We start from the raw sequence: 12,745 nt of genomic DNA, 5'->3' as shown, positions 1-12,745 counted from the left end.
TTTTGTGTATCTTTTTTTGTTTCTTAATCCAATATTCCTTTACAAATTAAATGCCTTGAAAAATATAATGGAGTTCAATGTGATTTTGATGCTTTGGTCTAACTTCTACATTCCTACTGTTAAAAAGGCCAGTATATCTTAAACAAATGAATAGGCATGAGGCATATTCAGTTGACTTACAATGAAAAGTTATACAGACAACAGTAATAACTAAAAGGGTGAATCTGCTAAATCCTTTTGAAATGCTGCAGATTTGATAAATATTTATTTTAGACTAATTGGTTTTAGGTGAATTGGTTTTAGGCAAATTAATTTAGTAATCTTTGATCTTTAGTCTTCATTTTCTGTCACTCAGTGAGTTTCTTACTGGAAATGATGACTCCTGACAACAGAATTTCCACATTTGGGGGCTATTCTAAGGTGACTATGCCAGCCAACCTGGGAAATACATAAAAGAGATCTCTGAGTGAGAGGGAAAGAGGTCAGATTTATACAACTGAGTGCCAGAGGGGAAAATGCACCTTGTTGGAGTGAGAAATGTTCTGAAACTGAATTACTTCTTGTACAGCTGAGATCGCTTCTTCTGAACTATTATTAAATAAGTGAATACAAAGGCCCTATGATGGGAAATCCAGACAAGCTTGTGTAACTTTACATCCATCCCCTCAGGGATTTTTTTTTTTTTTTGAGACAGAGTCTCACTCTGTCACCCAGGCTGGAGTGCAGTGGCGCTATCTCGGCTCACTGCAAGCTCCGCCTCCCGGATTCACACCATTCTCCTGCCTCAGCCTCCCAAGTAGCTGGGACTACAGGCGCCCGCCACCACACCCGGCTAATTTTTGTATTTTTAGTAGAGACGGGGTTTCACTGTGTTAGCCAGGCTGGTCTCGATCTCCTGACCTTGTGATCTGCCTGTCTCGGCCTCCCAAAGTGCTGGGATTACAGGCATGAGCCACTGTGCCCGGCTCTCAGGGTTTTTTTTTTTTTGACAGAATCTCGCTCTCTTGCCCAGGCTGAAGTGCAATGGTGCAATCTCAGCTCACTGCAACCTCCGTCTCCTGGGTTCAAGTGATTCTCCTGCCTCAGCCTCCTGAGTAGCTGGGATTATAGGCAGGCGCCACCACACCTGGCTAATTTTTGTATTTTTAGTAGAGACAGGGTTTTGCCATGTTGGCCAGGGTGATCTCAAACTCCTGACCTCAGGTAATCCGCCTGCCTCAGCCTCCCAAAGTGCTGGGATTACAGTTGTGAGCCACTGAGCCCTGCCTCTTTTTTTTTTTTTTTTTTTTTAAAGAGTTGGGAGTCTTGCCCAGGCACAGTGGCTCACCCCTGTAATCCCAGCACTTTGGGAGGCTGAGGTGGGAGGATCATGAGGTCAGGAGATCAAGACCATCCTGGCCAACATGATGAAACCTCGTCTCTACTAACAATAAAAAAATTAGCCAGGCATGGTGGGGTGCGCCTGTAGTCCCAGCTACTTGGGAGGCTGAGGCGGGAGAATCGCTTGAACCTGGGAGGCGGAGATTGCAGTTAGCCATCGCGCCACTGCACTCCAGCCTGGGCAACAGAGCAAGACTCCATCTCAAAAAGAAAAAAAAAAGGCCAGGTGCGGTGGCTCACACCTGTAATCCCAGTACTTTGGGAGGCCGTGGCAGGCAGATCACGAGGTCAGGAGATTGAGACCATCCTGGCTAACACGGTGAAACCCCATCTCTACTAAAAGTACAAAAAATTAGCCAGGCGTGGTGGTGGGCTCCTGTAGTCCCAGCTACTCGGGAGGCTGAGGCAGGAGAATGGCGTGAACCCGAGAGGCAGAGGTTGCAGTGAACTGAGATCATGCCAGTGCACTCCAGCCTCGGCAACAGAGCAAGCCTCCATCTCAAAAAAAAAAAAAGAGTTGGGAGTCTCACTCTGTCACCCAGGCTGGAGTGCAGTGGCACAATTATGGCTCACTGCAATCTCTGCCTCCCGGGTTCAAGCGATTCTCCCGCCTCAGCCTCCCAAGTAGCTGGGACTACAGGTGTGCACCACCATGACTGGCTAAGTTTAAAAAAATTTTTTTTAGAGACAGCATCTCACTATGTTGCCCAGGCTGGTCTTGAATTTCTGGCCTCAAGTGATCTCCCACTTTGGCCTCCTAAGTCACTGGGATTACAAGCATGAGCTTCTGTGCCCAGCTCCTGACCCTTTGTTTCTTACTCTGATTTTGGCCTCTTCTGTTCCTGATCCGACTCATTCCTTTCTAGGTCTGTGCTGATTGTCCTAGCCTTGGGGCTCCCCAAGACTCTGTTCTTGCCACTGAGGCTACTTCTTCCTGAGGAAAAATAAATGATAACAGCTGATAAGGGCAGGCCATGAAAAAAGAGCAGTCCTAGCCACCCCAACACCATCACTGGCAGGCTCCCAGGTGTACCCTGCATCACAAGAGCTTCCCTTCTTCCTATTTGCTGGGAGACTAATCCTCCTCAATATTTCTATTTAGTATTTACAGTTTTTTAGTATTTACAGTTGATGATGAAAGATTTGTGGGGTGCTGCCAAATATACATCGAAAGGTAGACCTTGTTTGGCCAACTTGCCACCTGATTTAATCAACAACTACTAGTGCTGAGATGCAGAAAGGGGGAAAATGGAGGAATTATGGACCAAGTCTGTCTTTATAGATGACAGTCACAGGACAAGGGTTAGGCTTTGACTGCAGACTTCAGTCTTTGCTCTGGCCAGCCCTGTTCACCACAGGCCTGAATGGGTTATCAAAAATAAAGCTGGTGGCTGGGCGCGGTGGCTCACATCTGTAATCCCAGCACTTTGGGAGGCTGAGGCAGGTAGAACACCTGAGGTCAGGAGTTTGAGACCAGCCTGGCCAACATGGTGAAACGCTATCTCTACTAAAAACACAAAAAATTAGTCAGGCGTGGTAGTGGGAGCCTGTAATCCCAGCTACTCAGGAGGCTGAGGCAGGAGAATGGCGTGAACCTGGGAGGTGAAGCTTGCAGTGAGCCGAGATCATGCCACTGCACTCCAGCCTGGGCGACAGAGCGAGACTCCGTCTCAAAGAAAAAAAAAAAAAAAAGCCGGGTGCAGTGGCTCACACCTGTAATCCCAGCACTTTGGGAGACCGAGGTGGGTGGATCATGAGGTCAGAAGATCAAGACCATCCTGGCTAACACGGTGAAACCCTGTCTCTACTAAAAAATACAAAAAAATTAGCCGGGCGTGGTGGTGAGTGCCTGTGGTCCCAGCTACTCGGGAGGCAGAGGCTGGAGAATGGCATGAACCCGGGAGGCGGAGCTTGCAGTGAGCCAAGATCGTGCCACTGCACTCCAGCCTGGGCAACAGAGCAAGACTCCATCTCAAAAAATAAAATAAAATAAAAAATAAATCTGGTGATGGTTTTCTCTCTGCCTTACTCCTTAGAGAGTATCTTCCCCTCCACCACTTGGAGCTCTCTCAGGACCAGGGAAATGGTAAGATGCCATTTATAATCAGGCTGGAGACTGTCCGCAGTCAAGGAGGATGTAGAGAAAGACCTACTTCCAAGCACATAAAGCCAGCTGGATGAGAACCTTCAGACTGTACCTATAAAGAAGGGAATAAAAAGAGGAAAAGGGGCCGGGCGCAGTGGCTCACGCCTGTAATCCCAGCACTTTGGGAGGCCGAGGCCAGCAGATCACCTGAGGTCAGGAGTTCGAGACCAGCCTGGCCAACATGGTGAAATGCCATCTCTACTAAAAATACAAAAATTAGCTGGGCATGGTGGCGGGCACCTGTAGTCCCAGTTACTCGGGAGGCTGAGGCAGGTGAATCGCTTGAACCCGGGAGGTAGAGCTTGCAGTGAGCCAAGATCAGGCCACTGCACTCCAGCCTGGGCGACAGAGCAAGACTCTGTCTCAAAAAAAAGGGGGACCGGGTGCGGTGGCTCAGGCCTGTAATCCCAGCACTTTGGGAGGCTGAGGCGGGCAGATCACGAGGTCAGGAGATCGAGACCATCCTGGCTAACACGGTGAAAACCCCATCTCTACTAAAAATACAAAAAATTAGTTGGGTGTGGTGGCGGGTGCCTGTAGTCCCAGCTACTCTGGAGGCTGAGGCAGGAGAATGGCGTGAATCCAGGAGGCGGAGCTTGCAGTGGTCCGAGATCACGCCACTGCATTCCAGCCTGGATGACAGAGTGAGACTCCATCTCAAAAAAAAGGAAAAGGATGGCCAGGCACAGTGGCTCATGCCTGTAATCCCAGCACTTTGGAAGGCTGAGGTGGGAGGATCGCTTGAGTCCAGGAGTTCAACACCAGCCTGGGCCACATAGTGGGACTCTGACTCTACAAAAATAAAAAAGTTAGCCAGGAGTGGTGTCGTATGTCTGTAGTTCCAGCTGCTCTGGAGGCTGAGGTGGGAGGGTCACTTGAGCCTGGGAGGTTGAGGCTGTACTGAGCCATGATGGTGCCTCTGCACTCCAGCCTGGGCAACAGAGTGAGACCCCTGTGTCAAAAAACAAACAAACAAACAAACAAACAAACAAAACAGAAAAGAACCAAAGGACTGAAATAAGATTAGAAGAAACAGGTAAGCTAAGGCGTTATTTAGTTTTGTGATGTAGAAGTTCCCATGACCCCAGAGTTGGTCTGGGGTCATTCAGAGCCCTTATGGTAAAGTTCCATGAAAAGAGTCTTAACCAATCTCAGTTCTCTCTGCCCTCTCCTACCTTACAGTGAGGAATACCTAAGAATGGGTTTCTTGCTTCTATAGGGGCCTCTGGAATATCCACACTTGGCACTGGTTGTGAAGGACTGAAGTTTTACCTTGAAAACATGAGCAAATTTTTACTGGGACATATAGATTAGACCAGAATAACTGTGATGATAGGAGAGTCATCGGAGACAAATTCTGTTTACTGTGGGTGTCATTTCACCTACAATTGACCTTACTTGGAAAGCATAGTGCTAATCCACCGGAAGGGAACCAGAGTACCATCCAAGCAGGGAGCGATGGTTAATAAAAGATACCAGTCAGGCTTAGAGGGTTCAAACCAAGTGGGATGTGATTTTCGAGATAACCCAGTCACCTCATTTTACTGGATGAAGAATAGAAACTGAGTGATGATGTCACTTTCCCAAGGTCACACAGCTGGATAATGACTTTCCAACTTTTGAAGACCAATAAAGGGCCGTTTGCCTTCCTCCCTTCTTCCACCCCCTTTCATAGGGATTCCCACAGCACAAGTAAACTGTAAAGGTTTACGTATTGTAAATGAGATAAGCACTTCATTATGATAGAGAATTAGGGAACTTTTAGTGGGAAAGCCAGGGAACACAAGCAGCAATAATGAAAACGTCTGGTTCTTACCGATGTTTTTTTTGTTCATTAGGACTAGCAGTAGCCAAAGTACCTTTAAAAGCACACTAGGAGAAACAGGGTGGGTGCAGTAGCTCACGCCTGTAATCTCAGCACTTTGGGAGGCCAAGGTGACTGGATAATTTGAGGTCAGGAGTTTGAGACTGGCCTGGCCAACATGGTGAAACCCCTGTCTCTAATAAAAATACAAAAATTAGCTGGGTGTGGTGGCTCATTCGTGTAGTCCCAGCTACTCTGGAGGCTGAGGCACGAGAATCACTTAAGTCCAGGAGACAGAGGTTGCAGTGAGCTGAGATTGCGCCACCACACTCCAGCCTTGGTGACAGAGTGAGACTCTGTCTAAAAAAAAAAAAAAAAAAAGGAGGCAGGGCGTGGTGGCTCACGCCTGTAATCCCAGCACTTTGGGAGGCCAAGGCGGTTGGATCACCTGAGGTCAGGAGTTCAAGACCAGCCTGGTCAACATGGTGAAATCCCATCTCTACTAAAAATATAAAAAATTAGCCGGGTGTGGTAGTGGGCGCCTGTAATCCCAGCTACTCAGGAGGCTGAGGCAGGAGAATTGCTTGAACCCAGGGGACGGAGGTTGCCGTGAGCCAGCATGGTCCCACTGCACTCCAGCCTGGGTGACAAAGTGAGACTCCGTCTCAAAAAAAAAAAAAAAACACATTAGGAGAAGCAAAGGAAATATACTGAGAGTCCCTGTCCTTGAGGAGGTCACAGTCTAGCCAGGGAGACAAATGAACGCATAAAATGACTTGAAAAGATTACAAGCAACATGTCAACAATTGTAAAGTAATTATTAGAAACAAAAGGCCAGGCATGGTGCCTCACGCTTGTAATCCCAGCACTTTGGGAGGTGGAGATGGGAGGATTGCTTGAGGCCAGCCTGATCAACATAGCAAGACCCCATCTCTATTCAAAAATTTTAAAAAGGCTGGGCGTGGGCCAGCCATGGTGGCTCATGCCTATAATCCCAGCACTTTGGGAGGCTGAGGCAGGTGGATCACCTAAGGGTGAGAGTTCGAGACCAGCCTGACCAACATGGAGAAACCGTATCTCTACTAAAAATACAAAATTAGCCGGGCGTGGTGGCGCATGCCTGTAATCCCAGCTACTCGGGAGGCTGAGGCAGGAGAATCACTTGAACCTGGGAGGTGGAGGTTGTGGTGAGCTGAGATCATGCCATTGCACTCCAGCCTGGGCAACAAGAGCGAAACTCGGTCTTAAAAAAAAAAAAAAAAAAAAAAAAAAAAAAAGGGCTGGCCGTGGTGGCTCACGCCTGTAATCCCAGCCCTTTGGGAGGCTGAGGCAGGTAGATCACTTGAAGTCAGGAGTTCGAAACCAGCCTGGCCAACATGGTGAAACCCCGTCTCTACTAAAAAACAAAAATTAGCTGGGCACGGTGGTATAAGCTTGTAACCCCAGCTACTCGGGAGGCTGAGGCAGGAGAATCACTTGAACCTGGGAGGTGGAGGTTGTGGTGAGCCGAGATTGCGCCACTGCACTCCAGCCTGGGCGACAGAGCGAAACTCTGTCTCAAAAAAAATAAATAAAAATAAAAAATAAAAAATAAAACTGGTTGCCAACATTTATAACAGAAATTTCACATAAAAATCTGGATATTTTATATGAAGAGCTGGATTTCTAAGGTTTTGTTTGTTTGTTTGTTTTTTTAATAATCAGAAGATCTGTCACCCCTGAGCTTCCATTCCCACATGGCAGCAATCATTCTATCATGACTCTGGACCCATCACCACTCTGTACCCTAAGGCATTAGGTCCAGTTGTCCACTGGGACTGAATGATGGCTGCTCCTTTGTTTGGTGTAGTCTCTTCTTTGTCAGTCTCCACCACTCTGAAGTCTGCACCCTTCACACATTATTTACCCTCCTGGCTCCTGTAGACTTTTGGGTCAGTATCCCATGATTTGTATGATTCTGATGGGCTCCCTCCCCATCAAACCTTCCATTATTAATCATTTGAAGAAAGCAATAAATTAGTTTTGAAATGCTGCCCAAGAAATGCATCCATTTCAGAATTATCTGTGCCTGGGTTTTTTTATAAGGCAATTCAGTCATGGGAAACCCTGATGGAATAATCTACTTGGCTACTATGGCTGCATACTGCAAATTAACTGAGCAAAATTTCCCTTCGATAAGTGGAATATAGAAAGTCTACTAAGTTGCTAACTTTCTCAAGGTTTTGCTTTTTTTGCCATAATACCTTAATCATAGGAGGTGTTTCAAAATTCACAATGTGTGTTCTTCCCAAGCATGAAACTCCAAATGTCCTTTAGTTGTTCTATTTCTCCCACTGGTTCTGATATAATTTTTAAAGGAGAATATCTCTTTCATGTGCAACTTGGTATAAAACAGTGTCACCACCAGCTTAAAATCCAAGGAGGCCGGGCATGGTGGCTCACACCTGTAATCCCAGCACTTTGAGAGGCCAAGGTGGGCGATCACGAGGTCAGGAGATTGATACCATCCTGGCTAACACGGTGAAACCCCGTATCTACTAAAAAATACAAAAAATTAGCTGGGTGTGGTGGCGGGTGCCTGTAGTCCCAGCTACTCAGGAGGCTGAGGCAGGAGAATGGTGTGAACCTGGGAGGCGGAGCTTGCAGTGAGCCGAAATCGCACCACTGCACTCCAGCCTGGGCGACAGAGCGAGACTCTGTCTCAAAACACAAACAAACAAAAATCCAAGGAAAGCTGGATGCAGTGGCTCATGTATGTAGTGCCAGGACTTCGGGAGGCTGAGGCTCAAGAAGATGGCTTGAGGCCAGAAGTTCGAGACCAGCCCAGCAACATAGTGAGGCCCTGTCTCTACAAAAAATTTAAAAAACTACTGGGGCATGGTGGTGCATGCCTGTAGTCCCAGCTACTTGGGAGGCTGAGAAGGGAGGATCCCTTGAGCTAAGGAGTTTGAGGCTGCAGTGACCCATGCACTGCAGCCTGGGTGACTGAAACCGGTGCCACTGCACTTCAGCCTGGGTGACAGTGAGACCCTGTCTCTAAATTAATTAATTAAAATCCAGGGAAATACTTTTATCACCCTGGCACACGCTTTCAAGTTATAGCAGCATACTCAATCATTATAACAAGAATTGCCCACCTTGTGCTTCATGTCTAGCTTTTCAAAATGATACTGGTCTTCCCCTCCTGAATCAGTTTCCTTTATGGTCTCATATTCCTTTAAAAATGGTTTCAATCTGTCCCATTTTTGAGCCAAATTTCTTAGCTTTTCTTTGAGCTCTAAAATTTTCTATCAGGTCTACTTCATATACTAGTTCACAATAGTGTCTCAAAGTAAAACCAGGCTCATTCTAGTTTGTATAACAGAAATTTCTGTGAACAGACAGGCAACCCTTGAAGCCTCAAGGGCCTAGCTTTGAAATCCCCTTGGAGGTGTTAAGCAATTGAAAAAATGGCACATTATGAACATTTGTTCTAAAATTTTCATTTGATGTCATAGGTTGATTACATATTTTTTTATCCACTTGTTTTCTTCTTAAATTATGTGCTTACAATAGGCATGAAATTTTCTAGCTTAATCATCAATAGTTGTAGCTCTGAATACCTTCATTTTCCAGTGAACAACCTTGAAAATAAATCTAAAATCTCTTGACTGCATGTAAAATTTTTTATTTCTGAAACTAGTTTCTCAGTCCATATAATATCAGAATGTATTCAAATACTTTCAAAGTGATATGGCTTATTTTTCAAGTTTTTCTAAATTATTGATCAGTTAAATATGATTCCAGCCAGTCACGGTGGCTCATACGTGTAATCCCAACACTTTAGGAGGCCAAGGCAAGTAGATCACTTGAGCCCAGGAGTTCAGGACCAGCCTGGAAAACATAGCAAGATACTGTCTCTACTAAAGACAAAAAAGTAACTGGTCTTGGTGGCATGTGCCTGGAATTCCAGCTACTTAGGAGGCTGAGGTGGGAGGATCACCCGAGCCTGGGAAGTCAAGGCTGCAGTGAGCTGTGATCATACCTCTGTGAGACAGAGAGACACCCTGTCTCAAAAAAAAAACAACAACAGTGATTCCAAGTTCCAATGCTATTTTAATATCTTAGCTTTGCAACTGGTTATTGAAGCCCATATTTTTAGTGAGAACATATTCTACTCAAAGATTTCTATTGGTATCATAAATACTCACAGTACTCACAGTACTAAATACTAAATACTAGTACTAAAATACTCAGTACTAGTACTCACAGTACTAAATACTCACCTGGAATTTCTCTCTGGAATTTTTGTTTCCCGGCCTTAGTGTGGGAGGCAAAGTGCCTGCAATGTTCTTACAAATCTCCATTCTCTGCAATTCTAAACAATGCAGCAAAAGAATGTCCAAGTCTGAAAGGTTATGTAGACTTTTTCTCAGACTCTCATTTACATTTATCACTAAATTAAAAACATACATGAATAGTTTTTAAAAGACCAGGTCAACAGCAATGTCTGAAACGGTAGAGTTGGATTGAGGGCAGGAGTTATGTCTAATTTATCTTCCTACACCCCGACCTCCCACCCTTACAGGAGTCTAGCTCAGGAATACTTGAGTATGTTCTTGGCTTTATCATTAAAGAGCATTTAAGAAGTGAATGATTGTATTTTGCATATGGCATAACAGAAGGTGAGATGAACAACACTAATGAAAGGATAGGCCTATAAAAGCCAAGCATTCCATGGAATAAACAAAGCTATGTAAGGTATTTGTAGTGTGGGGGTGGCCGAAAATTCGTTTTTCAACAAATAAGTGCCTCACTGGAACTCGGAACCAACAATTAAGTATGGAGATAGGTACCCTGGGGCTGTTAGAAGCACCTCCTTAAATATAAACCCAAACAAATTAAGGTTTTGTTTTTGTTTTTGTTTTTTTGACACAGAGTCTTGCTCTGTTGCCCAGGCTGGAGTGCAATGGCACGATCTCGGCTCACTGCAACCTCTGCCTCCCAGGTCCAAGCGATTCTCTTGCCTCAGTCTCCTGAGTAGCTGGGATTACAGGGCACCTGCCACCACTCCCGGCTAATTTTTGTATTTTTAGTAGAGACAGAGTTTCACCATGTTGGTCAGGCTGGTCTCGAACTGCTGACCTTGTGATCCGCCCACCTCGGCCTCCCAAAGTGCTGGGATTACAGGCGTGAGCCACTGCACCTGGCCCAAATTAAGGTTTTAAAGAGGATTTCATATTTATCAGCAATAAAATGACATTAACTTAAAAATGAATTGGTTGGGCGTGGTAGCTCATGCCTGTAATCCCAGCACTTTGGGAGGCCAAGGTGGGAGGATCACTGGAGCCCAAGAGTTCGAGACCAGCCTGGGCAACATAGTGAGACCCCAACATAGAGAGTACATCTTTATTTGATTCAATTTACATAAGATTCTAGAAAGTCCAAACTATTCCACAGTGACAGAAAACAGAGTTGATGGTTGAGTAGGGCAGGGAGAAGCTAGAGAAAAGAATTACGTATGGGCACAGGTAAACTTTTAGAGTGTGATACATATGTTCACTATCTTGATCTTGGTGATGGTTTCACACATATATAGTTATATCAAAATGTATTGAATTGTACACTTTAAATACTGTGTGCCAAAATACCTCAATGAAGCTGTTTTTTAAAATTCTGGCAAAAAAGAGGGAAAGAGAAGGACAGAGGGAGAGAGAGAGAGAGAGAATATGAATGAATTCTAGGTCCTTTCTTACAATTCTTTCTTGTTCAAGGACACCGGATGGTGTCTGATTATAAACTTTTTTTCCCAGCACTTCACTGCACTCTTTTTTTTTTTTTTTTTTTTTTTTGAGATGGAGTCTCTCTCTGTCGCCCAGGCTGGAGTGCAGTGGTGCAATCTCCGCTCACTGCAAGCTCCGCCTCCTGGGTTGACGCCATTCTCCTGGCTTAGCCTCCTGAGTAGCTGGGATTACAGGCGCCCGCCACCACGCCCAGCTGATTTTTTGTATTTTTAGTAGATACGGGGTTTCACCGTGTTAGCCAAGATGGTCTTGATCTCCTGACCTCGTGATCTGCCCGCCTCGGCCTCCCAAAGTGCTGGGATTACAGGCTTGAGCCACCGCACCCGGCCTTTGCTGCATTTTTAACTGCCAGGATGGACTATAGGCTTAACTTTCTAGTCTTATGTAGAGCTGGCCTATAAAATCCTTCACTTCGGTTGGTCCTGTCTCCTCTTGGACCTAGAATGCAGTTTATACTCCCCTTGTCTCTGCTTCCATTTGCTGGGATGTTTCCTTCATTCTAAATGATCCAAATTTTCTCTATCCTTTCAGGCCCAATGAAAGCAAGATTTATTTCATCTATTCTATCCTATCTATTTCTGCAGAAAGAATTCTGTACCTTCTTCATGTTTCTCTAGTATTTATAATCTAAACTGCTCTTTTGACACCAGTTTGCTGCCTTGTATTATTTGCTTTTCATGTGCATACGTCTTATCTTTTAGATTATGAACATCTTTGGGGCAAGGACTGGGCCATATTTAGCTTTGTGTCTCTCCCAAGGCACTTAATAGGTGCATAATAAGTGTCAATTTAAAACACCTCACTTTTAGTCTTTCCAATGCACTTTCTCAGCCATTATCTCATTTGATCATTACATCGACACTATGAGATTGGAGGAGCTAGAAATAAGTTATTTCCTCCTTTTGACAGATAAGGACCCTGAAGCCCAAGGTCACACAACTTGTAGAGACAGAGATGGAACAGATAATTGCACATGAAGGTCTGATCCAATTCAAGGCTTCTTTGCATCACTATCCCCTCTGTCCTCCTACCTGAAGACAGCTTGCTCCATCCTTCACCCCCTCATTCCCCAAAGTACTTTAGCCAAAGCTTCGTAGTACCATATTAGAGAACTTGACAAATCTGGGAGACAAAATTTCGGTAGATTTCCGATCAGCTATGAGTCACCAAAGCATACTTGCTATTTTGTTCCAAGTGCCGTTTGCTATGGACATTATGCCTGATATTTAACTTTGCTGTGCTTCAGAGTTGAGGAAGCATAAATGATTTTTAAAAGCTTCAGAAAATGACAGCAGTTCAATATTAAGCATGAAAGGTGGCAGCTGATGAGCTGACCAAGAATATAAAATTTCTTCACTGGACCACATCATTCCTCTATGCATATTAATAGAATTCTGTAGCTGGTACTGAAGGAAAAGGCGAAACTCCCCATCTCTCAGCACACCTAACGGAGATTCCTTTCCTATCACTCCAGGCTATCACCTTATCTGATGTAAAAGATGTGATATACTTGGCACAGTTTACTTAGTATTGCATATTTTCTTTTTGTATTTTTTTTTTGTAGAGATGGGGATCGTCTCGCCATGTGGCCCAGGCTGGTCTCGAACTCCTGGGCTCAAGTGATCCTCCTGC

Source organism: Pan troglodytes, chromosome 15 (assembly GCF_028858775.2).
Source record: "Pan troglodytes isolate AG18354 chromosome 15, NHGRI_mPanTro3-v2.0_pri, whole genome shotgun sequence".
NCBI classification, from domain to species: domain Eukaryota; kingdom Metazoa; phylum Chordata; class Mammalia; order Primates; family Hominidae; genus Pan; species Pan troglodytes.
The sequence above is the reverse complement of the archived record's forward strand: the minus strand, read 5'-3'. Positions refer to the sequence as shown.